The following is a 24,424-nucleotide window of genomic DNA, read 5'->3' as shown; positions in this document are numbered from 1 at the left end:
CTCTGCCCTTTCATTTCACTGTTCGGGGTGGGGGGGGGCGGGGGGAGGGCCGTGTATTACATCACCTCGTGTGATCTGTTTCTGAAACATGGAAAGGCATCATCCTATACAGCTCAGGTGCCTTGAGTCCCACCGGGGTGTGTTCCGAATTAGATAACACCACTGGTTCACCCGGCACACCCTGAGATGAACACCCCAGGCTGCTTTTTTGGTTTGCGCTGCCCTAAATTCATGCTGCTTTGGGCAGCAGTAACAGTTTTCATCCCGTGGTCCGTGGCCTCTTCGGAGGTGGTCTGTGGCCACCGAACCTGCCCTGTGTGTCTGGCCTCTGCTGGGAGGGGTTGGGGCGGGGGGAGCTCCCCAGCATTTGATGAGCCTGCTGGACCACGTGGGCACGGCACTGTTGACACCATCCATAAACACCCTTGCGTCTGATTGCACGCGTACCTGGGCGGAGAAGGGATGAGGCTATTTGGAGGGGAACTTGATTCCCGCATCTCATTCCACGGAGTCAACAAGGGAAAAGAAATGGGACCTGAGACCGTAAAGAGACGTGGGTTGCTTCAATTCAAGAATTTGCCGATTTCACCTGTTAGCGGAGATGAGTCGTCATCCTCCCATCCTACAGATCTAGTCTAATAAGTGGTCACCTTTGGTTACCTAGGGGGAAGTGGAAATCAAGGCAGTGGAAGCCTCTGGGGGATTTGTATTGGGTGTGGACTGCCAGGGGTGGCTGCGGTGTGACCGGAGTAGGGGGCTGGGTGGGAGCTGACATCAAGGCCAGAAAGTTAGGGAGTGGCAGTCACCAAGCCACGTTTTATTGGGAAGAGAACTTCAGCTCAAGAAAGATGAATGTGTACGTGAAGGTGAGGGAAGTAACGTGCAAGATGGTGATGTGGCAGGAAGCACCCTGGCGTCTATCGAGCTCTTTTGCTTTGCACACGTAGAGCTCTTTGCTGCCACAGGTTACATCCAGCATAAATTGACTTCTTAAGGCTCTAGCACGTATCAGACATGTCGGTTGCATTGAACTACCGTTCTGAGGAAGGTGGTCTTAGTCTAGAGCAGTGCTGTCCAACAGGAACATAATGTGAGCCAAAACGTCATCTGAACTTTCCAGTAGCCACATTTGGGAGAGAAAAAAGAGCGGGTGAAGTTAAATGTTTTATTTCACCCAATACACCTAAAATACTGAAACATTTCTGGGGCGCCTGGGTGGCTCAGTCGGTGAGGCATCCTACTTCAGCTCGGGTCATGATCTCATGGTTCATGAGTTTGAGCCCCACATCGGGCTCTGTGCTGACAGCTCAGAGCCTGGAGCCTGTTTCCGATTCCGTGTCTCCCTCTCCCTGCCCCTCCCCTGCTTGTTCTCTGTCTCTGTCTCTCAAAAATAAATAAATGTTAAAAAACTTTTTTTTAATACGGAAACATTTTCAATAAAATTTATTGAGATATTCTGTGTGTATAAACACACGCACGCATATACGAAGCGTGTATTTATATGCACTTTTGAAAACAAAGTCTTTAGAAACCTGGTACATATTTTAAACTTACAGAAGGTTTGAATGTTAATGCTACCTTTTCATTTATAAGGGGATGTAGTCTTACCAAAACACTGAAGCTGTGTTTAGTGACAAGATTTTAACTGTTTCAGTGTTTCCATTTAAATTAGACATACAGTGCTTCAGTCCCACTGGCCACATTTCAAATGTCCATTACTCATACGTGGCTAGTGGTTACCACACCGAACAGCCCGTGACAAGGTAGAACATGATGTGTTGTAAATATTAGCTTACTTCTCTGAGCTTCTTGATGAGAAGAACGGGATTTCATTTATCTACGGAGCTCTAAAACTAGGGTAGACCAGGCTGGGCTGTACTAACTCACATTTAGGAAATACCAGTTCTGTGCCAGATTCTGCGTTAATGGCAGATCTCTAGGCGGATATCTTAGAAAAATTGTTGCACGTGTGACTTTTTGAAGTTATATATATATATATATATACACACACATATTTTTTTAATGTTTATTTTTGAGACAGAGCGCGAGTGGGAGAGGGGCAGAGAGAGAGGGAGACACAGAATCCGAAACAGGCTCCGGGCTCTGAGCTGTCAGCACAGAGCCCGACGCGGGGCTCGAACCCACGAACGGTGAGATTATGACCTGAGCCGAAGTCGGACGCTCAACCCACTGAGCCGCCCAGGCGCCCCTTGAGGTTATATTTAACATTTATTTTGCAACCCTGGTTGGTCAGCCAAACAAATGTTTATTTCTCATTCATACTGCATCCACAGTGTGAGGGACCTGTCTGATGGAGGGCCCCAGCCCATGGCTGCACCATCTGAACCCCGTGAGCTTCCTCATCAGTGTGACAGTGAAGGGGGGGGGACCCTGCACACAACACACTGAACTTGTACTCAGGACCCACTGCCCCAAAAGTGGTCACACCACCTCCCAAAGGGGCCAAGCGGTCCCACTGCCTTTGTGCACAGCACCGTGCACTGACCAGCATGGACTGCAGACCACGGGCCGAGTGCTGGAGGAGCGAGCATGGCAATCGCCCCATGTGAAAAGCAACTTGTCCACCTGACGGTTGTGAAATGGTAACAGTCCGCTAAGAGGTGGTGAAGGTCTGGAGAAACAGGGACTTCACAACGTGGTATTTGGCAATATCTAAACTTGAAGAAGCAATGTATTCTTTTCATCTGCGGGGCCCTGATTCCTGGTGAGATAGTATATTTCACAAGTGTTTCTTGGACATGACAGTTTTTCTGTGTATGGCCTGCTGGTTTTCCTCATCCATTTTACTACTGAATTATTTATTTTAAATTTTTAAGAGCAAATGTAGCCGCTATTAAAAATCTCCACAAAGAAAAATTTTTCCCTTCGGGTGTGGTGTTTTGGGGCTTTGTTTTCGAAGTCCTTCCCTACCTTGAAGTCACAAAAGGGTTTTTTACGTGAAATTTAATATGAAAAATAAACCTCCACACAACAGTGAACACTATGACGAAATGCAAACTGTCAGATACAGGCTTCGTAAAACTCTTTTCCGAAAGGACCTGGGTCCAACTCTTTTGATATGTCAGTACCAGGTGAATTACTCACTCAGGTATCCTAACACCCATTATCAGAGAGTCAATGCTTTGATCCCTGTGTGGAACTCTACCTCTAAATATCCAGGTTCCATATTTGTGTGGCTCTATGGCTGGGCCTCTGTGTTGCTGCATTATACGGTTTATTGCAATTCTTCTCCCAACAATTCGAATAAGACAGTTTACCATTGACAGAGGTACATATACAGTGAGGAGACTTTCCTTGTTAGACATTATAAAGCTATATAATGGTCTTGGCCATTCTTGGCTCTTTGCCCTTCCAAATGCACTTGAATATCAGCGCCGGGGCACCTGGGTGGCTCACTCAGTTAAGCGTCTGACTTCAGCTCAGGTCATGATCTCACGGTTTGGGAGTTTGAGTCCTGCGTCGGATTCTGTGCTGACAGCTCAGAGCCTGGAGCCTGCTTTGGATTCTGTGTCTCCCTCTCGCTCTGCTCCTCCCCTTGCTCATGCTGTTTCTCTCTCTCTCAAAAATAAACAAACATTACAAAAAATTTTTTTTAAAAAAATAAAATCCCTGTTGTGATTTTGATTGGAAAAGCACTGAATTTACAGATGCATTTGAAGAAACTTTGCATCAGTGGCAACATGTTGTTACCATTCAGCCTGGTAATTGATTTGAAAATGTAATGGAAATAAAGTTGTGCTGGACCAATAATGTTTTATAATTTTTTTTCCCTTTATTCAGGGGAAAAGGCTTCATTCACGGCAACAATAAAAACTATAGGCTGCATAATCAATTAAAACAATGAAGCAGGAAGAAAGAGAATTTTAGAGCATCATATCACTTGCAATAAGATAGCAAAATTGCCAAGTGCAAATTCAATATTTAAATGTTTTTCTTAATGTTTCTTTATTTTTGAGACAGAGAGAGAGACAGAGAGTAAGCAGGGGAGGGGCAGAGAGAGAGGGAGACACACAATCCGAAGCAGGCTCCAGGCTCTGAGCTGTCAGCACAGAGCCCGACGCGGGGCTCGAACCCACAAACCGCGAGATCCTGACCTGAGCCAAAGTTGGACACCTAACTGAGCCACCAGGCACCCCATCATAGTCAATATTTTAAAAATCAGTGCAGGGGCACTTGGATGGCTCAGCTCTTGACTTTTGATCTCAGCTCAGTTCTTGATCTCAGGTTCGTGAGTTCAAGTCCCAAGTTGGACCCCACCCTGGGCATGAAGCCTGCCTAAAAAATAAAAATAAAAAATAAAACTCTGTGGATTTCCTACATATCAGCAGGGGAAATAACTCTTGTAGGGATGCTCCCATCACTTCTACTCTACAGTTTAGAAAAGTCCGAACCAGTGTAATGGGAAATCATAAATTAAAATGGGCTTCTTTGTATTTTCTATGTAAGCAAAAGATTAGAGCTTGAAAGAAATAATACTGGAAGAGACCCAAGTTTCCATAGAGTTTCATCATAATTTTCGAGTTTCAGCATCATTTTTTCCATAGGTTTTTGGAAGATATATTTTAACCACTTAAGGCAATTCCCTTCCATCCATAAGTTGCCTTTCCACCCCCCACCAAGTACAATTGTTAAATTTATATAACGTATTTGAGTACTTTTTCTTTCTTAAAATTCTAATGTAGTATATTACTTGAATACATTTTTCTCCTGTTTCATCTTCTTTATGTTCCATAAGGTCATGGAATTTATTTATAGTCATCTTGTCATGATCTATTTATGTGTATATACTGCTGAGTTTATAGATCTAATGTTGGAATCTGTGTAAATGGTACTGGTCCTGTAATTTCCTCCTTTAGTACTGTCCCTATACTATTCTATGATCAAGATATATATGGGTGGGTCACTTTCTTCACTTCTCCATTTGATGCAAATTGTTTCAGAGAATAGAGATCAGCTGGTCCTCAGAGGGTTAATCCTCCAGCAAAAACATCCTGAAGGAGCATCCTTAGGAGAAAAGGAGAAGCATGGATGGGGGGAGGGGAAGCTTGGAAAGTCTCAAATACTGATGGGATTTCTACACCGATTATATATTTTTTCAGGTGATCTACCTTTTATTAAGTCACTTGTGCCCCTCTATGCCATTCAATTCCATATACTTAGAACAGTCTAAACAATAGCCATGTCTTTTTGGGGTTTACACGCATGTAGGATGATGCACCTTATATTATTTCGCGGGACACACGAGTCCATACGCCTTCGTGTGGAAAAATCACATCCCCCCATCTGAGTCAATGCAGGTCATAAAGTCAACCACTTGAAAAGGTGTATATTAATAACGTTCCAAAAATGAGTTTTCGTTCAGCTCATGACTGCGGCCCCCCAAAACCCCCCAAAGCAAGGTCTGCTTCATGCCAAGCATGCTCGGAGACGTGCCTCCGTGTGGATAAAGAACAGCTAGAAAGCAAACGGTGCCCGTCTGAGAACGAACCTTCACCGAGTTGAGAACAGTCCCTGTGCAGCTGTTGCTAAAGCTCTCACGCCTTCAGACGTTTTCCAGGGCACCGATCATTCATTTTCCACAGTCCCAGCGCCTAGCATCCGGGCTTTGTTGGCAGGACGGTGGCAGGCCTACTCCAGACTGTTTTGGGGGTATGCTCACCTTCAGAGGACGTAGGGTACCAGAGCGAAGAGCCTCTTAGGCGAAGAGTTGTGTGATGGCAGCACTGAGCCCACGCTAGTTGGAAAAATATAGCAAAACTCAAATTTGTAGCGGTTCAGATTCAGCTAAGATCTACGTATCCTTGGGTGACGTCCGCCGCGGGGTGGGGGCAACACTCCTGCTAACTTACGTTGGGGGCCATATATTTCAGATGGCAGAGTACAAAATAGACAGGAGAGGGGTGGAGGAGGAAAGAGGGCTGGCTCATTGTCTCCTCGGCCAGGTGACACTTACCATGTCCCCACAGTCCACGGGCTAGAATTGGTTCAACAGCTTCAAGGGAGATTAGGAAATGCAGAAGAGCAACAATGGAATATTTGGGGAGGAACAACTTAGACAATCACTGTGTGTCTTTGAGCCCGTAACTCAACCTCTCTGTGCCTCAGCGCATGTAGTACGAGCCCTGATTTTACAGCCAAAGCAAACATATTTTATATCTTGCAGATCACGAGAATTCAAGCACCCAGGTGGTACCCCAGATAGTCAGTGTTTATTTACCAATCTGTGGAACACCTTTTCCGCGGAGACACATGATCGCGACATGGCAGTGAACAGAACAGCGACATCCTTGCCTTCACGTTGCCTGGAACTTTCTACTCAGAGTGTGGTCTGTGGACCGGTAGCATCGGAGTCACCTGTTACCTCGTGAAAATGACCACGTCTCCAGTGCCATCCCGGACCTCCCGCAGCAGAATCTACAGATCTCTGGGGGACTTGTGTGCGCATGACCGTTTGAGAAGCGCTGGCCTAGAATACTGATCGTGTCTGCCTTCATCTGGCGGATTCTTTGTTTCCTTTCTCGAGAATACCTGCTCTGATTCTCTCCACCCCACCCCCATCTCGGGGTTAGGGATTAGACGTTGCCATGGCACTGCACTGCTAGTGATCTTGGAAAATGAGAGGGGAGCGGGTGCTCACGGTCCGGTGGGGAAGCCGGCACACTTTGTGTTATCAGAGCAAGCGGCAAAACCAGAGCTGTGGGCTGTAATTAATGGAAATATGAGCCAGGGGTGAAGGGGGGGGGGGGGGTGGGCAGCAAGCAGGGACTGAGACGGTTAGGAAATGAAGGTCAGTGTCCTGGGGCTGGAGAAGCTGGGCCCAGAGTCACAGAGAAACCCAGAGGGTTGAAAGAAGTGAACCAAGATGCTGTAGCAGCCAAGTGGTTAAGAGTTTGCTGGGGCCTCATCTCTCTCTCTTTTTAAAATATTTTTTAAGGTTTATTTATTTTTGAGACAGAGACAGAGCACGAGCGGGGGAGGGGTAGAGAGAGAAGGAGACACAGAATCCAAAGCAGGCTCCGGGCTCTGTCAGCGCAGAGCCCGACGCGGGGCTGGAACCCATGAACCGTGAGATCGTGACCTGAGATGAAGTTGGGCGCTTAACCGACTGAGCCACCCAGGCGCCCCGAGCCTTAGCTCCTAAAGTCACCTCTTACAAGCCTACCTCCTGCTTCCTCTGCATCTGTCATTTTATGGTGGGGTCACAGGGGAGCTGGGACTGAGGGCAAGACCTCTCAGGACCTCGTGGGTAGTAAGCTTGTGAGTTCAACTCTGAAGTTTGAGAAGCACGGCTTTATCGTGCACACCAGTCCCAGAAGATCCCCTTAAGGTACAGCTCCCAGCTCCGCCTGTCCTTGGATGACGGTGCTGCTGGTCTAGGGACCATGCACTGAAATCTTCACCTTTTCTTTTATAAACAGCGAACCAACCGCAGCTGTTGGCTCAAGCAGTCCGGAGCCCGATCCAAACCTTCTTACTTCTAAGAACTGATGCACAAACTACCTGCATTCTTTACGGTTTACCTTTTTGAGCCCAGTACGTGCAGCCATAAAGTCTCCAATCTTCTCCCAAAGCTCAAGGGCAGTTAGTGAGCCAGACTGTGGAATAAACAGCCAGCTCTCCGACATCTCTGCAGCTCCAACAAGGCGGATCCTGAGACATCTGTCCCTCGCTCCAAATCCTTGCCCCTTCAATGTCAAACCTCAAGAGTCTAATCCTGCAGCTTCCTAATAAGGGAATTTGAAGCCTGGGTGTGTGTGTTTCTCCCAGGCATTTTGAAGAATGGTTTATAATGAACTCCTAGAACCATCCTTTGCATGGGTGGGCCTCTGGAGATCCTGGCGCCGGTCTCATGGCTTTAAAAATCACTGGAGAGGGGTGACTGGGTGCTCAGTTGGTTAAGCGTCTGACTTCAGCTCAGGTCATGATCTTGTAGTTCATGAGTTCGAGCCCCGCGTCAAGCTCGCCACTCTCAGTCCACAGCCTGCTTTGGATACTCTGTCTCCCTCTCTCTCAGCCCCTCCCCCGCGCTCTCGCTCTCTCTCAAAAATAAATAAACATTAAAAAAAATAGAATAATGGAAACCAATTTGACGATAAACTTCATATATTGGGGAAAAAATAGAATAAATAAAAATCACTGAAGAATCTGGGCAGGTGCTTCCAGACCAAGCAGGTGGCATGGGAGTCACCTCCCACCAGCCAGAACCCGTCCTCCTCGTCGCTATTGTTGTCGCACTTAATCCGTCTCCAAATTTCCCGAGGAACAGAAGCAACTTGACCCTTAGAAAACTAAGCATTTACCCTGGGTTTTACAAATCATCAACCTGGCAAGTCACTTCATTTCTCCCAGCCTCAACTCTATGCAAACCCCTGTCTTTTAAAGGGCTGGGTAGTCTATTTAGAGGGAAAAGGGTGTTCCTCATTCTAGTCTTTTTTCATTTTGGCAGAGATTTCACTATGAAGTCCGTACGAGAAAACCACGATTTAGAACCCAGAGGTTCCTCAGATAGAATGAAAGAAAGATCACTGTTGGCAGTTACCTTTGTAACTCACATAAATATCCTCTAAAACCTGGGAGTTATCTGCGTGTTCAAGTACTGCTAGAATGGAGATCCCGGGGAAAGCTAAAAATAATAAACGCTTAGCCATAAAACATATTTTAATGGAACATTTATTTTGAGGGCAAAATACATTCTCACCTGTAAAAGGTGGGGGCTGGGCTAGACCGTAATCACCATGCTATTTATTGTTATGTTACGATTGCTATCATCAGGCAGAGCTGGAAGGGACTTTATTCCAGTATAGGGAAACCGCTTTCTCAAGAGAGCTTTCTGATGCTCATACGCTCCCCCCCACCCCCACCGGTATTCCCGGGAGGGGGTGGGGGGGCCTCACGGTAGAAGAGCACACTGTCTCTGCCCTCTGGGGGCCGGCAGGTAGCAATGCAAGGGAACACAGGAGGTACAGATGCCTCTGTGCCTTTAATTGCGAAAGTCATTCTTTTTCCAGTGGGGGGAGGGGCGAGTGGGGGCGGGCGCAGGTGGAACCGGGTCCCTGAGTGCCCTTCTGTGCAAGGCCTTTCCTGGCAACGTGAGGGTCCCCATCAACGTGCTGGAAATGTTCCCTTTGCCCCATTGCGGCCCCCTTTGTTCCCTTTGTCCCCCAGAGAGGCCGAGCTCTAGGGACTAAAATTATCGGGTCCCCTGCCCTCTGGCTTCAGTTTGGGCCGCAGGATGAAGACATCAGCTCTCTCATTGCCAGATTGTGTCAGGAGCCCCTGTGTTTCTCTGCCTAACGCCCCAGCCGGGGGCAAGGCTAGTTGTGCGGGGCGGAAGTTTACACAGACTTGGGGTCCTCCTTTGGGAAAAGAATACAAAAGTACAACCGTAAATGTAGGCGTAAAATGAGTATGTATTCAGAATGAGAAGCGAAATCACAACTTTCAAAATTAAAAACAAAAAACTTAATACCACAGGCTTCAAAAAACCTACCCGTACCTCAATGATATGTTTTCCGTACCTTTTCATCTGTCTTCTCTTTATGACCGTGAAGTTTTCATCAGCTCGGTCGTATGTTCAACAGAGAAAACAGGAAACTTTGACCTTTATTTGTAGCTGCTTGGATGCTACATCACTGCGTTATTAACGTGCCAAATAAAATTTTGTTAATGGGAATAGAGTGAAATAGAATTTCTCTCTGACAGGAGAATGTTTCTGTTGACCAAGGGGGTCAATGCAAACTGAACTCTCTGCTTAGAATTTTGCACGTCTGTTGGCTGGAAGGATTTCCCACAGACTAGCTTCTGGCTTCGTATACTTCAGGTTCCTTCTTTTCCCTCTACTACTCACATACTTCTGGGGGCAAGGGTCCAAAGCACACATCTGAGTGGCAGGATAGCCCATGGTCTTGCAACTTGATGTCACAGAAGACCCCAAGGCTCTGGAGGCCATTCCTACGTGGCAGTTTTTACAGTAATTGTCCACAGGAGGGACTGGGTGTGGTGACACTTTTGTGTGCAATTTACAAATTAAAGATTTCCTAAACCCAACGCCTCCCTAACTAGATTTAAAATACTCCAGGGGCGGGGTGCCTGGGTGGCTCAGTCGGTTAGGCGGCCGACTTCGGCTCAGGTCATGATCTCACAGTTCGTGAGTTCGAGCCCAGTGTTTGAGCCCCGCGTCGGGCTCTGTGCTGAAAGCTCGGAGCCTGGAGCCTGCTTCAGATTCTGTGTCTCCCTCTTTCACTGCCCCTCCCCTGCTCACTCTCTCTCAAAAATAAGCCAACATTGAAGAGAAATTTTTAAATACTCCAAAGCCACCCAAGCAAGAGGGGGAGTGTGATGAAGGAAAAGTCTGAGTGGAAAGAAAGATCGTATGCAACTGTGGGTTAAATATCTCACTTTTGAACAGTTTACAGAAGCACATGACCATGGGAACACATTGCTAGCTACGCTGTCCAGGCCCTCCAGCTTCGGTTGTTGGAGGGTCCTTCCTGCTACAGCACCTGTCCCTGAGTCCTGTGGTCACCTCCTCTCCTTGCTCCTTTATTCAGGTGTCCTTGACCGTACCCTTAAATAGGCCAACTCTTCCGTGTCACAACCTTTAGATGCACAACCCCAGTCCTGCCAGCAATGATCATAACAGAGCCAATATTTATCAGCTCGCCAGTGTCCCAGTTACTGTGCAGAGAACTTGGCATGTATTGACCCATTTATCTTTCCACCAACCCAAGAAAGTGCTACAAGTACCATCGTGACTTGAGTCCCAGCCTGTCACTTAGTAGCTCTGTGACTTGGAGGCCTAGACAGTTCGAATGGCTTGACCAAGTTCCTTGCAGGCAAATTCAGGACAATCTAAGTTTGCACGATACCTGATGGGGGAAAGTCTGGAAAGCACTGCTAGTGGAGGTCGGAAGGGAAACAGATCCAGTGAAGAAGGTTCAGGAACAGCAACTGATGTAGTGAAAGGCATCCCGGGACAGAAACAGCCTCATGGACAACGAGATAGGAGCAAGAGTGGGGGGTACCTCCAAGAGACCATGGTGGAAGTCTCAATCCAGTGGACAGATTTCAAATTTCATCCATCCATTTATCCATCCATCTATCCATCCATCCATCACTACTTATTGAGCGCCTACATCCCAAGCATCGGTAAGCACTGAGGATCCACGGTGAAGGAGACGGGAACAGTCCATACCCTCATGGAGCCTAACTCCCTATTGGTGAAGTTTGGCAATTAATGCACTTGTCTGTTTACTTAATTTGTCCTTCTAGCAGATCTCGTTCTGCGATGAGAACAGGGTAATGTTTGCAGAGTGACCTGGGAGAAGGGAGTGAATTATTTTACATGTGGTGTTCAGGGAGAGCCTCTCTGAGGAAGTGACACGTGAGCAGAGATCTCAAAAAAAAAAGGGGAGGGGGGATGAGGTTGCCAAACACCAGAGTGAGACCGTTCCCAAAACAGGGAATGGCACCGACAGGAATTGGGTGCTGGTTCCTTTGTCTCCTGTTGGCTCCCCCACATAATGGATTTGTGGGGAGGGTCATCCCTAACCCCCTTTGTCCTTCTGCCCACAACTATTCTTTTTTTTTTTTTTAATTTTTAATGTTTATATATTTGGGGGGGGGGGGTAGAGAACGAACAGGGGAGGGGCAGAGAGAGAGGGAGACACAGAATCCGAAGCAGGCTCCAGGCTCTGAGCTGTCAGCCCAGAGCCCGCCGCGGGGCTCGAACCCACGAATCGTGAGATCATGACCTGAGCTGAAGTCGGACGCTTAACCGACTGAGCCACCCAGGCGCCCCCCACAACTATTCTTTGATGTACTGTTCATCAATCATATTTTTTTCATTGCTACGTACCTTCTAGAAGAAAGAGAACCACACAGGAGCCAAAAAAACCTAGGCATGGTCCTGACCCTACACAGGGTCAGGTAGCTACACAGAAGAGAATTACCTTCTGGCCATTCACTTGATCATGTCCTGGGTACTTAGCAAAACTCAATGAGCCACTGTTTCACGGGGATACTACATGGTGCAGAGAGATCAGTGAAAGGCAAACTGAATGACCTGGGTGAGTGGCTTAGCTGAAACGTAAGGATGGCCCCTTGTCTCCTTTCTGGTACCCCATCACTTCTCTCCAAGATCCCCAGTCTTCCTCTTCCTCCTCCTCCTCTGGGTTCCAGGGAAGGATACCAGAAATTTGCCTTCTGGGTTTTGCCTCTTGGCAAGAAGAAAACATTTCACCTTGGAGGTAAGTCTTACTCGGGACAGAGTTCTGCCCTATCACCCTCGGTGGAGTTCTCCCCAACCAACGCGGTTCAGGTGAGCTAACAATGGATCCAGGACCACAAAACGATTCCACTGGGAGCTTTCGTTCCACACCTCTGTGCTGTGTTACTGGACAGGTCCCTGCCAATACATGGGCTTGGTGGCGAGACTGATTTTGTGCCCACGAGAACTATGTTTGAGGCAATGATGTCCTCCCCTTACTTTGCCCCTGGGATGGGTTTCCCACCAGCCCTCTTACTAACAGCTGCAAGCCTTTCATAAGCTCCTTCCCCAGCCCTGCTCTCCACAAGCCCATCTGTACTGTGAGGGGCTGGGTAAGTTGGTCTCCAAGGTCCTTGACACAGCCTAATCCCCCTCCTAGCCTGTATCTCCACTCGCTCACTTCATTCGCTTGTATTTTCCAAATGCGGTTCCCTGGTGTGATGTGGGTCCACCTGTCAATTCTCCTGCTGCCATGTTGTTATGGTTTCAATCTACAGTCAACAGTGAACTTGGAGGCACCTAAGCGGTTTGTAATTCTTACTCTCAGAGCCTTTCAGAGCGGTGTTAATTCGTGCTAATTCCTCCAACAGCTCAGAAGGTATTTCCAACTCATTACGTCGACATGTGTTGTTACTCTTGCTTTTTCTTCGTTAAGCAGGCCTCGGCTTATCCTGGGAAGCCACAGCCACGTGAGGCCGGTGGCTCAGCACCTGGTACAGGTATGGAGGTTATTCGCAGAAGGCCTCCGCGAGGGCAGGGGCTCCTGCAAAACCATGAGGGAGAGAGTTGGTGGTTCATTTATTCATTCAACAGACATCATTTATCAATTGTGTCCCCAAAGGAGACGTTTTGGTCATTTTTTTTTTTAATATTCATTTAGTTTTGAGAGATAGAGACAGAGCATGAGCAGGGGAGGCGCAGAGAGAGAGGGAGACACAGACTCCGAAGCAGGCTCCAGTCTCCGAGCTGTCAGCACAAAGCCCGACACGGGGCTCGAACCCACAAACCATGAGATCATGACCTGAGCCCAAGTCGGAAGCTCAACCGACAGAGCCACCCAGGTGCCCCTGAAATTGTTTTGTTTTTGCTGTTCAATGGCTTGCTTTATTTTTTCTACTTTTTGATTTTTTCAGTTTTTATTTAAACTCCAGTGAGCTAACATACAGTGTAATATTATTTTCAGGTGTACAATTTAGTGATTCCACATTTCCACAAAACACCCAGTGCTCATCACAAGTGCCCTCCTTAAGCCCCATCACCTATTGCCACCCTCCTCCCCTCTGGTGACCATCAATTTCTTCTCTGTAGTTAAGTATCTGATTCTAGGTTAGGGCTGCAATGAGTGTTCTTACTCTTTTAATCAAGAGTGGAGTTTGTTGGGGCCTGGGTGGCTCAGTCCGTTGAGCGTCTGACTCTGGCTTGGGTCACGATCTCACGGCTCGTGAGTTCGAGCCCCACGTCAGGCTCTGTGCTGACGGCTCGGAGCCTGGAGCCTGCTTCGGATTCTGTGTCTCCCTCTCTCTCTCTCTCTCTGCCCCTCCCCAGCTTGTATTCTGTCTCTGTCTCTGTCTCTCTCTCAAAAATAAATAGAACACTAAAAAGAGTAGAGTTTGTGGAGAACATTCTAGATTCAAGGAACAGCGTGAAAAGTGCCCAGTGGTGGCAAAGTGATTCCATGTTTGGAAAACAGTCTTACACTGGGATGCTGTAGGGCAGATTTATTCTTTGAAGGAAGGTTTCCCCGGGAAGAACATTATCTCAAAGAGAAGCCTCCTCCCTTCACCTCTAGCCCATAAAACCCTTCTCCTGGCCTGTTCTTCGTGAACCCGGGGCCAGAGAATTAGGGGGAATCAGCTCAAAAGCAAAGCCAAGCCATTCAGCTCTTGGGGGAAGCTGCTGGGTGGGGGAGCTCACTCAGGGTGGTCTGACCTCTCAGGGCGATCTCAGCCTCACTTCTCTGGTGCCCCACGAGCCACGAACTCCAGACAGCCGTGAGCATGGGGAGGAAGAGCCGGGAGAGTGTGGGCCACGAGAATGCCGAAGTACCCGAGAATGCCGTTAACTTACTTTGTTCTCTTCTGTTCGGGAGCCCACGGCCAGACCTGGAGCCCTGGTTTCCTAGTCTCCTGCCCTGAGCTGTGTGCAGCCTTGGGCCACGCAGAAGATGGAAGGGTTGAGACCCGCACAACAAGAATCGGAATGTCCCGTAAGTCTGTCTGACTCCACCTTCTATCTACCCCAGTCCCCATCTTGTAAAGACAGGGAGGCCAGGGGAACTCATCTGTGTGCGGGGCAGGGTGGGCTCGAGCGAGGATGCACACTGGAGCCTGGGGGTGCGAACTGTGGAGACACGGTCAACTGAGGGAGGCTAGAGGAAGACGGGGGGGTGGGGCAGGGCTTAATGGAAGGAAGGGGAGACTATCTGAGGGCAGAACAAATTATGGGGAGAAAGAATACAAAGACTGGGGCGCCTGGGTGGCACAGTCAGTTGGGCAACTGACTCTTGATTTTGGCTCAGGTCACGATCTCACGGTTCGTAGGATTGAGCCCCAGGTAGGGCTCTGCACTGACAGTGCGGAGCCTGCTTGGGACTGATTCTCTCTCAAAACAAACAAACACTAAAAAAAAAATAATACAAAGACTGAAAGGAGGGTTGGCGTGACATTTGTCACATTTCTGAGGACGTAGACCTCTTCCCTCCTGACCACAAAAAGATCCAGTGAACTATCGGTTCTTGCTCACACAGTCTGGAGTTGAGATGGTCCCTGTGGGGCATCGAAGTACTGAGTCTTGTTTTAAACTAGAAGTATGGCCAAGAGGTGCTGCCATAAGGGCAAAGAATTATTTTTTACTTTCCTGAATGGACTTCATTACCAGCTGGTCTCGGTTGGGGTAAAAACCATCTTGTTTCCTTAACTAAAGAGATCTCAAACCCAGGCACAAGACGCCTGGGTTGCGTGTGGCTCCATAGAAGCGTGAATTCAGATGGAACGACCCTCCACCCGTGACTGTGAACAACACCGAAGATGACCTCTTTCTCCATCCTCTTCCTTACCACCCTGGGTGGGGACCTCAGCTCTCTCATCTGGGTGACTGACTGCAAGCAGCCTCCTCCGCCCACCTGGGTCCCCTCTGGCACCACCTGCAGACCCAGGCAAGAGGAGGGCCCCTTCGCCAGGTCCCGCACTGTGGACAGACTCACATATCACAGACACGTATGAATGTGTTTAAAGAACACACGGGAACCTCAGTCACTGAGATCAGAGCCGGCAGAGTATAACCCGCTACTCTGAACATCCATTCTGGTATGACCGAAGCGCCATTCTCTAGATCTCCTGCTTTGGTGTTTAAGAACAAAAGACAATGGTGTCTGAATGCCAGGTTTGTGGACTGTGCTGCTTCCCGGACAACTTACGGTGTGGACAATTCGAGCGGTGGACCTTACTTACGCAGGAGAAAGAACAAGCTGTCAAACTCTTCTGTTCAGAAAGCACAAATGCAATAAATTCTTTTTATAACAAACAACCCGTTGCTAGTATTGTAGAACATTCATTTTATTGCTTTTCATTATGCATGAAGTCCCAGAGGTCCTTGCAAATTACCACGGTATTTACAATTGCACATGGTGTCTGGGAACCATTTGTCAACATTAAACAACTCATTTTGTTCCCATATTTTCATGTTTGCAGATCTAGACGTAATATATGGAAAGCATGGCACCAATTCTGTGCTTTGGGGACTCAGTGGATGGTAGATATTAAATTTGCAACGAGTTTCATTTTTATAAAAAAAATTAATGTTCTTTTACGCTTTTATTTTTCTGCACTTAAACAATTTAAAACTTTATGTTCGCAATATTTTTCATTTTCAATGTAATCTTTATAATGTTTTTAACTTCACTTAAAAGTGCATGAACTTTGTATTTTTTACACTTACTTGAGTATGTTCAAGTCATTTCTGTCAACAGAACACATGCTGTGAAACCCACGACTATAAAAACATGACTAACGACGTAGCAGAGTTGAAAGCCAAATAAATAGTATGGAATGCTATTTAATCATTTGCGAGTCATGTGTGTTTATTTTACTACACATCTAAATTCTGCCAGCCCATCAGCAGAAACACACATGCAGAATTCGATTGGTCACCTTTGACCTTTTGGTTACAGGAAGCCATAACTTTGCACGTATCTTTTCTATTTTTCTTGCTGTTAGAGTATACTTGCCAAAGTTGGAGAATAGAACATATCAAGCCAGCTAACAAACTGTGAGGTCCTTTTAAATACTCGGGCCTGTGTATCTGAGCCTCCATCTGGCTTTCTTGCAGGGACTTGCAAAGTGTTGGGGCAGGTCCCTTCCCTCAGTGCGACCTGGAGCCTCCTTGGACCGCAGTGGACTCAATGCAGATCGGGATCACTCAGTGCTCAAGTTCTTTGCCTAAGGATTTGTCTGTTTGAACTATCGTCCCTGTTTGAGTGTTTCTGCTTCTATTTCATCTACTGCCCTTTGGTAGTTGGCAAAACAAAAGGAAGGTAATCGGGCATTTTGAAAATTAAAGATAAAGTTCCTATCGGGTACTTCAGACAATGACTGTGTGCATGTGTATTTTAACTGGATCCCATCCACAGAGACCTAATTTCCAAATAAGGTCTCATCAGGCTCCTGAGCTTAGGACTTGAACCCAGCTCTTCTGGGGACACAATTCAATCCATGACAAGGCACATGGGTGTGGTTTCTCTGGTATCTAGTTTTTAAACTTCTAGCCTACAATCTGGCCTTTTAAATAGACAGAATGGCATGGATCCCCGTGCCTCAGTTTGGCAGTGCTCCTGGCCTAGCCTTCTGGCTAAGTTGCCTTATTTAGCTTTTCGTAAACAACTTTTAGAGTTCCTATTTAATCTCAGTATCGCTCAGCCTTACTTGGAAACTGACCCTCGCCGTGGGCTTCCTTTCCCTAGCCTCTCCAGTCGGTTTTTGCCTCATTTTCCTTTAATCTGTCCAAATCCTTTTTGAAGTCTCCACGTCAGGGAATCTAGGGCCGCTCCCAGGGGCGGTGATTTGCTAGATGAACTTGCTGGACTCAATGCAGCCGTAATCACCGCTACGATTACCGCGTAGAGGGAACCAGACAAGGGGGCCAAGGGCAGGGAGCATCGGGGACCAGCTCCTGAGAGCCTGCTGCAGTGGAGTCATGCACGCAGCGCTTAATTCCTGCAGCAGGAAGTAGTGACCACACACGTGAAGCTCCGCCCACCGGGGCAGCTCCCTGCAGACTGGGCTGTGCGCGTTTCTGGGGGCTGGCCGTGTCCGCACCCACCACCTCTCCTGTGCCAGAGTTCCCCACCCTGCTGGGCATGCACCACACCTCGTTTGCCCCAACAGTGGAGGCTGCGACCCACCCTGTCACGGGGAAGAAACCCCAGATGGGCGCAGGAAACCGTTCGGCAGCCCAGGACCAACCTCCTGCACAGACCTTTCTGAGGATCAGTCTCTGGCTTGCCGCGTAGATGCTCCACCCACCACTGCCCTTCTCCCTGAGCTCTTCCTAAGCGTTTGTCCCTCCGGGTGAATCAAGTGAAAAAAAAATTTTTTTAATTTAAATCCAAGTTAGGTAACATATAGTATAATAACGATTTCAGGAATAGAATTTAGTGATTCATCACTTACATGTAACACCCAGGGCTCACGCCAACAAGTGCCCTCCTTAATGCCCATCACCCACTTAGCCCATCCCTCCACCGGCCTCCCTCAAGCAACCCTTAGTTTGTTCTCTGTATTTAAGAGTCTCTCATGGTCTGCCTCCCTCTGTTTTTATATTATTTTTCCTTCCCTTCCCCCATGTTCATCTATTGTGTTTCTTAAATTCCACATATGAGTGAAATCAAATGATATTTGTCTTTCTCTGACTGACTTATTTCACTTAGCATAATACCTTCCAGTTCCATCCACGTAGTTGCAAATGGCAGGATGTCATTCTTTTTGGTTGCCGAGTAATACTCCATTGTGTGTGTGTGTGTGTGTGTGTGTGTGTGTGTGTGTGTATACCACATCTTTATCCATTCATCCATCGATGGACTTTGGGCTCTTTCCATACTTTGGCTATTGTTGATAGCGCTGCTATAAACATTGGGGTGCACGTGCCCCTTCGAATCAGCACACCTGTATCCCTTGGATAAACGCCTAGCAGTGCAATTGCTGGGTTGTAGGGTAGTTTTATTTTTCATTTTTTGAGGAACCTCCAGACTGTTTTCCAGAGTGGCTGCACCAGTTTGCATTCCCACCAGCAGTGCAAAAGAGATGCTCTCCCTCCGCATTCTCGCCAACATCTGTTATCGCCGGAGTTGTAAATTTTAGCCATTTTGACAGGTGTGAGGTGGTTTTGATTTGTTTTTCCCTGATGATGAGTGATGTTGAGCTTAAATGCTTTAGTTAAGTAACATTTCAGCTAAACTTTTTTGGGATGGTAGTATAACTTGAGATTATCATTTATTTACCGTCTAATTTATGGACAGTTACTTCCACCTTCAACATGCGGAGAGAAAGGACAGAGGACAAATAGGTAGGACATCTTGTCCTTGGATAGGAAGGCTCAATATTGTGACATTTTGTTCATGTAGGTCCTATTAAATATTTTTCAAGTGTCTTTTCCACACTAAGATGACCTTATGTTTTTCCTCCTTGGGACTATTAATAAAGTGAATCATTGAGCCATCCTGAACCCTATTTACTTGATCATTAATATCATTATTACATCTACCAAAATACAGTCTATATGTGTAGTCATAGTAGGCGTCCCAGTATTTCACATTGATTTAGAGACCCTTAAAATTAATAGCAAACATGTCATTCCTACATAGTTCTGTAGGCATCTCATTAAAAAGTGGGCATCTTCTTACATAAGTCAAAATATCATTATGACACCTAACGAAATTATAAAGAACTCCTTGGTATTGTCCAATACGCAGTCTACATCCACATATCCCCAGTGGTCTGAAAACGTATTGCTCAAATGAAGATCTGAATAAAGTCCTTATGTTACATTTGACTGTTATTTCTTTAGCCAGCTGAATGGTTCCCACCTGTGGCTCTGAAACAAACCTGAAGAGACTCTTCATGATAGAAAACAAATTGAGGCTTGATGGAGGGAGGCGGATGGGGGATGGGCTAGATAGGGGATGGGCATTAAGGAGGGCACTTGTTATGATGAGCACTGGGTGTTGTATGTAAGTGATAAATCACTAAATTCTACTCCTGAAACTAATGTTGCATTTATGTTAACTAACTAGAATTTAAATAAAAATTTGAAAAGAAAAAAATGAGTGTAATTCTAAACAACACAAATAGGAACTGAATTTGGGGCAGCTCATCTAGGGTTAACTTCGTATGACCTATGTGAAGCCTACAGGAACGTGTTCAGCCCCACATGAAATATAGCTGTCTTTTTAGATGAAAGCTTCTGGCCTGCAGATTTGGCTAAGAAACAGTAAAAACAAGGACATCCATCAAGGTCCAGTCAGCCATGCGGGAAAGATTTGCCTATTTGGAAGGGAGCCTTAAACAAAGCTTAGGAACGGTTTTCCCATAATTTTTGCCTCAGCCACACATTGCCAAGGGAATGGCTGCACATACCCAGGCCAGGTTGGGATCGGCTGTAGGGCATCATAGGACTCCTCCTTACTAAGTCCTGATCTGCCTGATCAAATAAAGACAGCTGCTAACTTGTGAGCAATGCAGAAATGAGCTCTCTGTCCCAACCGCTATTGTCTTAAAATTTAAGGTTTCACACCCTGGCTAAGCCCAAAGCCTTGCTCTTCCTCCTTATTAATTTTACTCCCAGACACCACAATTTGTATCTCAAAGTCCCTGGCCAGTGAATCAAGATGTTAGCATTAGTAATTAGTCTTCCTAAAACCCTTTTATCCACTCCCAAATTTGGAATCAACAGAGAGACGGCACAGAAGTCAGACAGGTGCAGTTAAACACGTCAGCTCCGCTGCAGACACAGTAGATGGGAGGGTGGGTGTGGCTTGTATGTGTGGTCACCATTGCCTCCTTGTGGCTCACGCTGATGTAGAGACCTGAAACCTAGTCCCTAACTACACACAATCTTCCCTATGGGACCTGTCTGTCCCTGTAAGTCCCCCAACAGGAAGCAGGAGAGTGGGTGCATCCTGTGGGCAGGGCGAATCAGAAAAAGATGAGCATTCAGGGTGGCCAGTGAGGCATGCTCATTTCATGCCCCTGGACATAAAAGGCCTGACTGCCTCTCTTGCTCTGAGCAAGAGTGAAAGTCATGCGAAAGAGAGCTGGAAGTGTTCCTCATATACTTCTGGGGAGTGGAGCTGAAAACGCCTTCTACCCATGAAAATGTGAGAAATGGGAACAGGAGAGTGCTAGGACACCCATCTCAGAAGTCACACTGAAAATCGGGAAAGGGAAGGAGGGCACCATTTTAGGACCAGCCTTTTTATTACCAGGCATGCGAAAAGGTGTCAGGTGCTCTCAGTGCCCCACTCTGCTAGGTGTTATATACATCTTATGTAATTTTCTCCTCCCAATAGCCCTTACTGGAAATAAACGCTAACATTTAACTAGCTCGATGATCCTGGGAAGGTTATTTAACCTGCCAAGAGTCCTGGTTTCTTCATCTACAAAAGAGACATTCAAAATCATTTCCAAACCCACTGCTTTTCTCACTACAAAAACCAAGCAGCTTTTAGAGTTCTGATTCATGAAACAAACTAGAGTCACAAGTCTTTTCCCCCTGGATATTCTGGTTCTGACTCAGTAATTCCTAGACATTGTAATTACCTAGGAACCGAGTGTGGACCATCCATTCACTGAGGGTTGCGGGGAGGCAGGTACAAGGCAGAGAGGCTGGCAGGAGCCGGTCTTTTACATTCCCCTAGACTCACTTTCTTGCAGAAAGCTTTAGACTCCATCATAAGAAAAGATGTTGATTCGATTTTCCCAATCCATTATTCCAAGGCTGATGAACAACAGGCAAAGAGCTGCCTTTGTGGGAAGGGAAAGAGAGTGTCTCAAGTTGTTTCTATTCATTCGTATTCACAAGCCCTGTCTTTCCCAAATGTCACCTGCCAAGCCTAACAGGATGGAAGCAGACAGGTATAATGGCTCTAAATTATGTGTATTGGGAAAAACAAATGAAAAAGAACAAGCAAGAGGATCCAAGGAAAGGAGGCTGGCTGTTTAGTTCTCATGCTCCCATCATAGGCTTAGGAAGCTAACATTTCTATTCAACTCAATCCAAAAGTTGTTGGGAACTGGAGATTGCAAGATACCATCGTGGGGCCCCCGGGTGGTTCAGTTGGTTAAGCACCCAACTCTTGATTGCAGCTCAGGCCACCATCTCTCGTTTCGTGTGTTCAAACCCCATGTTGGGCTGTGGGCTGACAGTACAGAGCCTGCTTGGGATTCTCTCTCTCCCTCTCTCTCTTTGCCCCTCCCGTGATCATGCACACACACTCTCTCTCCCTCTCTCTGCCTGCCCCTCCTCTGCTGTCTTTCAAAATAAATAAACATTAAAAAAAGAAGGAGGAGGAGGAGGAAGAGAAGAAGGAGAAGAAGATGGAGGAGGAGGAGAAGGAGAAGAAGAAGAGGGAGGAGAAGAAGAAGAAGAAGAAGGAGGAGGAGGAGGAGGAGGAGGAGGAGGAGGAACCACCTTAGCCCTCAAGGAGCCCAGATGAGCAGGGGAGTCTGAGGACACAGCAAGGCAAGAGAGATGATAGACATGGCCCCACGTAACCCAAACAGCCTCCATCTACCCCCAAGGGTCTTGGAAGACCCACTGAAAGAGAGGATATGGGAGTTGAGTCAAAGTTTGAGCAGGAATGAGCCAAGCAAGAGGAGTAGTGGGACAAACTCAGCAAGGAGAAAATTCTAGACAGAGGAAGTAGTGTCCAACACCAAATCTAATTGCCTTCTGGTGCTGTGCCACGTGATTTTCACAAAATCTCTTTGAACTTTAACATGAAATACGTATTTGGTCTTCATCCGCTTTTCTGGCACAGAGCTCATAAAACTCTTGGAATTTCCTAAGTGTTGGGAATGTCTTTTGTTATGTTGACGAGGGGACTTTGGGATTTTGCCTGAGGATGGGAGCTGCTTGTCAGTGGAACCAACACTTTGATAAGAGGATTAGAAACTTCAGTCCCAACCCTGACCCATGTCTGGAAGAGACAGGAGCTGGAGATTGAGTCATCTGCCAATCAGTCATGACTAGGTAATGAAGCCTCCGTAAGGAGGGGATTCCCCAGAAGGATGGGGTTCAGAGAGCTTCTGGGTTGGTGACCACAGGAAGGTGTTGGGAGAGTGATGTGCCTGAGAGGGCAGGGGAGTTCTGCACCCTTCCCCAACATTCCTTGCCCTCCTCTCCTCTTCCATCTGGTTGTTCCTTTTATAACAAGCCAGTAATCCAGTAAAATGCTTTTCAGAATTCTGTGTTCTGCTCTAGCAAATTCATCAAACCCAAGGATGGGGACAGGGTCGTTGGAACCTCCAATCTATGGTCAATTGGCCAGAAGCACAGGTGACAACCTGTGGACTTGTGACTGAAGTAGAAGGGAGGAATTGGGGAAAAGTCTTGTAGGATTGAACCTGATGCTCTCTCTGGGTAGATAGTGCCAGAATTGAATTGAATTGTAGGACACCCAGTTGGTGTCTCAACAATTGTTGTTATGCAAAACCCACCCTCCCACCACCATCAGAAACACACACACAACCATCGAAATTGGACCCGGACCCTTTAAACATGAGTATATTGCCTTATGAAACAGCTACTATAAGCATCCTTATTTCCCAAGTGAGGCAACTGAAGCTAGAGAAAACAAGTGGCTTGCCCAAGTAGACGTTGGTACACACTGGAACAAAATTTCAAACACGGGTCAGTATCATTCCAAAGCCTAACTTTTATTTATTTATTTGTTTATTTATTTATTTTTTATTATTTTTTTTAATATATGAAATTTATTGTCAAATTGGTTTCCATACAACACCCAGTGCTCATCCCAAAAGATGCCCTCTTCAATACCCATCACCCACTCTCCCCTCCCTCTCACCCCCCATCAACCCTCAGTTTGTTCTCAGTGTTTAAGAGTCTCTTATGCTTTGGCTCTCTCCTACTCTAACCTCTTTTTGTTTTTCCTTCCCCTCCCCCATGGGTTTCTATTAAGTTTCTCAGGATCCACATAAGAGTGAAAACAGATGGTATCTGTCTTTCTCTGTATGGCTTATTTCACTTAGCATCACACTCTCCAGTTCCATCCACGTTGCTACAAAGGGCCAGATTTCATTCTTTCTCATTGCCACATAGTATTCTATTGTGTATATAAACCACAATTTCTTTATCCATTCATCAGTTAATGGACATTTAGGCTCTTTCCGTAATTTGGCTATTGCTGAAAGTGCTGCTGCAAACACTGGGGTATGATTGCCCCTGTGCATCAGCACTCCTGTATCCGTTGGGTAAATTCCTAGCAGTGCTATTGCTGGGTCATAGGGTAGGTCTATTTTTAATTTTTTGAGGAACCTCCACACTGTTTTCCAGAGTCCAAAGCCTAACTTTTAATAGAGACAGGCCATGCAGCCTTCACAATGTGATGAGCAAATGCACAGAGGTGGGTTCCAGCACATTGTCCATGGGTAGCTACAAAAAATGCTGTTTTTGGATGGTGATGTGGAAAGCAGGCCATAGCTAAATATTATATGGAAGATTTTATGTAGCATGTGAAGAGGTTGGATGTTATCCTGGGGTAACAGGACACCTGAGGGTTTTAAGCAGGAGAATGCCATGGTCAGAGATGCTTTATGTCAATCTACTTTCTTTGGTTTCACCGCAGTAGCATGAAATAAGACCAGAGCCAAAAAGACTAGTTAGGAAACTCTAATGATAATCAAGAGAGAAGGTGGTGGGTGTCAAAACAAGGTGGGGAGAGTGGAGATGGAGAAAGTTGGGGCAGTTGGAGAAATAGCAGAGAGAAAACAGCAGGACTGGTGGATCCAATGGGTATAAAGGGCATGCAGCAGGGGTAGTTAAGGAAGACTTTGGGTCACTGGTTGGAATGACTGGGTGATTGTTGGGATCTCCGATGGAAATAAGAATTCAAGGAGAATTGAG

The 24,424-nt window shown here is 46.6% G+C and overlaps 1 long non-coding RNA gene across 1 annotated transcript in view; it reads right to left on the bottom strand.

Annotated features, from left to right (window-relative positions):
- Positions 1-4,913: 4,913 nt before the first annotated feature.
- LOC132692713 (uncharacterized) overlaps positions 4,914-24,424 on the bottom strand; it is a 108,378-nt gene continuing 88,867 nt past the window's right edge. The window contains exon 4 of the long non-coding RNA XR_009616541.3: positions 4,914-5,755. This is a non-coding gene — a long non-coding RNA (uncharacterized LOC132692713). The remainder of the gene's footprint in view (positions 5,756-24,424) is intronic.

This window comes from Panthera onca, chromosome B1 (genome assembly GCF_046562875.1).
Source record: "Panthera onca isolate mPanOnc1 chromosome B1, mPanOnc1 haplotype 2, whole genome shotgun sequence".
In the NCBI taxonomy this organism is placed as follows: domain Eukaryota; kingdom Metazoa; phylum Chordata; class Mammalia; order Carnivora; family Felidae; genus Panthera; species Panthera onca.
Note: the sequence above shows the minus strand (reverse complement) of the source record. Positions and strands in the feature narration are given on the sequence as shown.